Genomic DNA, 6,000 nt, shown 5'->3' on the forward strand with positions numbered 1-6,000 from the left:
AAAGTGCTGGTGGATTTGGAAAATGTAAAACAGTGACAGAGACTGGTAATTTAACCTTCCCTCGTTCAAGCCACCAAAGTCCACTTGTGGCATTTGTCTGACACCAATTTTTGTTAATAATGAAAAAATTAATTTTTAGCTTTTTTTTTTGTTGAAAAAAAAATGGTCTTTTATTAATTATGATTTACAAAATTCATTTACAAAATGTTAAACAAAGATAGAGAGAAAAACATAATTAATAATGAAGAATGTTTTTATGATCTTCCTTAAAATTTACAAGGTCACTCTTCTCTGAAATTGAAACATAAACACTTGCATGTGTCTGAACAGAGACTGCAGCTGTTGGCATTTGATCCTCAGATTACAGAGTTGCTGGTGTCTCATCTGTCATACTCAAGCACTTTTTATGTTACTTTTTGTGTGGTTTTTTTATATTTATATATATCTTCTTTTTTATAAATTATTTAGTTTCAACTAAAAAAAAATATAAAAAAATAAGCTTTAACCTCATTTATGTACAAGACAGGATATTAGAACTGGAAAAGGAATTAGAAAATATGAATTGGAATATCATCTGTTTGGCTGAAAAAAGAAGAAATGAATTACTTATAAGTTTATCAAGTGGAAATCTGCTGTAAACCAATGGAAATAGTGAAAGGAGTGAAGGTGGAGTTGGGTTTCTGGTTCATAAAGATTTTAAAAACAACATTTTGGAATTCAAAAGCACATCACCAAGGGTGTCAAGACTAATACTTAAGATTTCTAAGAGATACAAGCTAAAGGTTATAATGTTGTATGAACCAACATCGAGCCATGATGATGATGAAGAGGTTGAAGAAATGTACACCGAAATTGAGAGTCTTCTAGATGAGCAGAAAACCCACTACACTATCATTATGGGGGACTTCAATGCTAAGGTTGGAAAAAGACAAAACAGCACAGAAAGGGGAACTATAGGAAATTTTGGAATTGGTGAAAGATGTGAAAGACTTGTGGAATTTGCAAAATCTCAAGGACTGTCAGTAATGAACACTTTTTTTCAAGAAAAGGGTGAACAGAAAGTGGACATGGAAGAGTCCAAATGGATTAACAACTAATTAAATCGACTTCATCCTCACTAAAAGAAGATATATTGTGAATGATGTTACCGTCCTGAATAAGGTAAATGTTGGAAGTGTTCACAGAATGGTAAGATGTACACTTGATACAGATGTAGGAAAGGAAAGGAAAAAACTGACTCGAGTAAATAATATAAAGGTCTTTGAGATAACAGAAGAGGAGAAAAAGCAGTATGTACTGGAACTTAAGAACAAGTTTGAGCTTCTGCAGGCTGCTCAGAACCAAGATATCGACGAGTAATATTACAACTTTCTGAAAGTGACAAAGCCCAAGAAACCTATAGGGAAAAAGAAATCCAAAGAAGAAAAAATTAGTCAAGAAACACTTGTCATGATGAACCGAAGACGACAAATGAAGAGCAAGAAAAACACAGACAGGGAGAAAATTGAGTATACTGAGTTATGCAAAGCCATTACAAAGAGACTCAGAGAGGACATAAGAAGATTTAACACAAGAAAAGTAGAACAAGCATTAAGGGAAAACAAAGGATTTAAATCAGAGCCATGAGCAGTAATACAGAAAAACAAATGATACTGAAACTGAAGAATAGCAATGGTGTACTTATAAACAGCAGAGAGGGTATAATTCAAATAGCAGAAGACTGCTATAGAGAATTATACAAGGAACGAGGGAATGATGCCAGCAGTGAGGAAGATGGATTGCAAAGTAGCAACACATACGACATACCCGATATTCTTCCTGATGAGGTAGAACATGCATTGAAGAAAATGAAGAATCAGAAAGCCCCGGGAGAAGATGAAGTTACTGTAGAGTTGTTAAAATTGGGAGGAAGAGACATAACACAAAAACTGGCAAGGCTCTTCACAAAGTGCATTCGAAAAGGTGTGACGCCTAAACAGTGGAATAATGCAATCATAGTTTTGCTGCATAAGAAAGGAAATAAATGAGAAATTGGAAATTATAGACCAATTAGCTTGTTATCCCACATCTACAAGTTGTTCACAAGGGTCATTACTAACAGATTAGAAAGAATACTTGATGAGAATCAACCGAAAGAGCAAGCTGGCTTTTAGGACAGGATTCTCAACTATGGATCACCTTCACGTAATATCACAGCTAATGGAGAAAGCAAATGAATATAAAATACCATTATGCCTGGCATTTGCGGATTATGAAAAGGCATTTGACTCCATAAGGCAATGTTTCGGGCACTAGAAAGATAAGGCATAGATATCCCACATATTATGATTTTGAAAAAAATATATGAGAGTGCTACCTTCTTTATTAGACTAGACAAAGACAGTAGGAAATTTAAAATTGAGAAAGGAGTTTGACAAGGAGACACAATATCTTCAAAGCTGTTTACTGTTGCCCTTGAGGAAGCTTTCAGAAGATTACACTGGTTGCAGAAAGGAGTCAATGTGAAAGGAGAGTACCTAAACCATTTACGATTTGCAGATGACACTGGTCATAAGTCACGATTCCAAAGAATTAGAGGAAAATCTTAATCAATTATGCACAGTTAGTAAGGACTTTGGACTAAAGATGAATATGGCTAAAACAAAAGTAATGATGAACAAGTATGCCACAGAAAGGGAAATAATGATTGAAGGAGCAGTAATTGAAATGGTGGAGTCATATACTTATCTGGGACAGGTTATTAGCCGTAATAAGATAAATGGCTGGAAGTCAAGAGAAGAATAAATTTTGGATGGATAGCATTCAGGAAATATAGTCACATACTGAAGAGCAATATCACAGTTTGTCTGAAACGTAAAATAATGAACCAATGTTTACTCTCCACCATGACTTATGGAAGTTAAACTGGGCACTCACCAAAAGAATGGAAGAGAAGCTGAGAACTACACAGTGAAGAATGGAACGAATTACATTGGGAATCAGACTGTTAGATAAGAAGAGAAACACATGGATTAGGCAGCAAACTCAAGTAAAGGACATTCTTATCAAAACTAAAGAACTAAAATGGTCTTGGGCAGGACACATAGCTCGAAGACATGATGACAGATGGACTAAAAAAACAGAATGGACTGGAGATTGCAAATGTGACCCCAAATCACAAAGGAGGATCAAAGGGCAACACAAGTAATTATAGACCTGTTAGTTTAACTTCTGTTCCAGGAAAATTAATGGAGGCACTGGTTAAAGAAGCACTTCAGGATCATCTAGACGAGACTTCAGTTATAGCTTGGACATGGCATGGTTTTGTTTAGGGGAAGTCTTGCCTGACCAATTTGATTGGATAATATGATGCAGCCACAAAGGAATTGGATGCAGAGAATAACTTTGATATCATATATTTGGATCTTAGAAAGGCTTTTGATACTGTTGCACATGGAAGACTGCTGCACTAATTGGAGCAGTGTGGCACTGGAGGCAAATTGCTGCTACGGATAAAGGGGTGGTTGAGGGGGAGAAGGCAGAGTGGTAATTAATGGACACTGCTCATCGTGGACTAATGTTATTAGTGGAGTTCCTCAGGGTTCAGTGTTGGGTCCATTATTGTTTTCTTATTTATAAATAATATTGATGATGATATATCAAGCTTAATGTCCAAGTTTGCAGACGATACAAAGGTTGGCAGGGTTGTTAAGGACACTACTGGCGCTATGCTGCTGCAACAGGATCTGGAAAGGTTGAGCAGATGGGCTGAGAGGTGGCAAATGAAGTTTAACATTGACAGATGTAAAGTATTACATATGGGAAGCAGCAACCCCAGAGTGACGTATCAACTGATACTTCAGGTGGTAGAGAACAAAAAAAGGACCTGGGGGTAATTGTGCAGGCAGATATGAAGTTTTCTGAGCAGTGCAGATGGTCTGCAAGAGTAGCTCATAGTGTCTTGTCAGTGATATATACAGGAATGTTTCTAGCAGGGATAAGGAGGTGATTATCTCCTTATATAAGGCAATGGTCAAGCTACACCTTGAGTACTGTATGCAGTTCTGGAGGCCTCATTTAAAGAAGGATGTAGAGCTGTTGGAATGAGTACAGAGAAGGGCAACAAGATTAGTGAATGGAACAAAGGGTTGCTGTTACGAAGAAAGGCTTACGTAAATTTTACAAATTACAGTGTCTGGAGACTAGGCACCTGCAAGGTAATCTGATTGAGGTGTATAAAGCCTTAAATGGTTTGAGCATGCTCAATGCGGATGGGATTCTTCCTCTTGCTCAGAATAATTGCCTGAGAGGGCATAAATTCAAATTGAGGAAAGACGGTTGTAGGATAGATGTGCGGAAGTTTGCCTTTAGCCAGTGGGTGGTTGATTGGTGGAATAAACTTCCATCTGTTGTTATAGAAGTTGATAGCTTAAATGGTTATTGAACTGTCAAGGCAGAACTTGACAAACATTTAGTGTGAGTGGATGGGTGAAATAAAGGTTTTTTTTTTTTTTTTTTTGGCTAATGCTATATAAGCTTACTTTCTTGCATCATGTGCCTTTGTTAATGCTAAAACTATGATTGCATTATTCTACTGATTAGATGTCACGGCTTTTCTAATTCATTTTGTAAAGAGCCTTGCCAGTTTTTGTGTTACGTCTCTTCCTCCCAAGTTTAACAACTGTACAGTAACTTCATCTTCCCCTGGTGCTTCTGATTCTTCATTTTCTTCAACGCATGTTCTACCTCATCAAGAAGAATATTGGGTATGTCGTATGTGTTGCTAATTTGGGATCAGTCTTCCCCACTGCTGGAATCATTCTCTCACTCCTCATAGCCATTATGTGCAATAGCAAAAAATTGACAGTTAACAATATCAGAAATCTCTGCAATAAGCTTCTATACAACCAATTTCCTACAGCCTACCTGTATTACCATATCAAAAAAGCACTCCTTATTATCGAATATAAACAGTTGATTAACTACACCATTGATATCAATAGTATTATGGTTAACTGATATTCTCTAGCTGCTAGGCTTGTACATAATGTATAGTCTATACTCCTAGCCTCTTTGGGGCGCCTCCGTAGCCAGGTGGGAAGAAGCAGCAGTGTGTAACGCACGCTTCTTGATTAGACCGGGGTTCGATCCCGTCACCACCAAATACGGGGATGCGGAAAGATCAGGGAATGATCACCGCATATTCCCGGAACAATATGGCCTTAGTTGCTAATGCTCCTAAAAACCAAATAACAAATAACCTAGCCTCTTTGGCGTCTTACAAACATAGAAAACTTGTACCGACTGATTGGCTAACCAAGGATTATATTATTATTTTATTTTTTTATTATTCATTTATTATTTAACTTTTATCTTTTTATACATCACACAACTGGCCCAAACACTGGCATATGCTCACAGAACTATGTTCAGGGTACTAACTAACTAAAGGAATGGGAATAGCAACCCCGAACTACCCGAGCACGACCTATTTGTGTCTACTTTGTATTATTATGCTTTCCTATCTTTCTATATAATTTTATTTCTTGTGAGCCATTAGTTTGTCAAATGCAATAATCAAGATGCTCCTTTTCTGCTGTAAACACTGTTACCACCTAAACAAAGTTTAGTGACTATTTAACACTACTTTGCAAGCTTGTTACTCCTTTCTATCTTGGGATGCATTACTTCACATGTTTAATACCTACCCCTATTGTATTCATAATTTAATTTAATTTAATTTAATTTAATCTAATTTAACTTAGTCATTAACTGATGACATGTGGGATTAATTTAATTTAATAAACACGTGGTGTAATTGGCGCCTCCGTAGCCAGATGGGAAGGAGCAGCAGTGCATAGCACACGCTTCTTGATTAGACCGGGGTTCGAGCCCATCACCACCAAATACGGAGGATGCGGAAAGGTCAGGGAATGACCACCGCATATTCCCGGAGCAATATGGCCTTAGTTGCTGATGCTCCTAAAAACCAAATAACAAACAAACAAACCTACTTTTTAA

At 37.0% G+C, this 6,000-nt stretch overlaps 1 protein-coding gene across 1 annotated transcript in view; it reads left to right on the forward strand.

Moving 5' to 3' along the window:
• The window catches only part of E(bx) (nucleosome-remodeling factor subunit NURF301 E(bx)), a 693,176-nt gene that overhangs the window by 217,115 nt on the left and 470,061 nt on the right, over positions 1-6,000 (forward strand). The gene's annotated exons all lie outside the window — the stretch shown is intronic.

This window comes from Mastigoproctus giganteus, chromosome 10, assembly GCF_048544385.1.
Source record: "Mastigoproctus giganteus isolate SK-2022 chromosome 10, ASM4854438v1, whole genome shotgun sequence".
NCBI classification, from domain to species: domain Eukaryota; kingdom Metazoa; phylum Arthropoda; class Arachnida; order Uropygi; family Thelyphonidae; genus Mastigoproctus; species Mastigoproctus giganteus.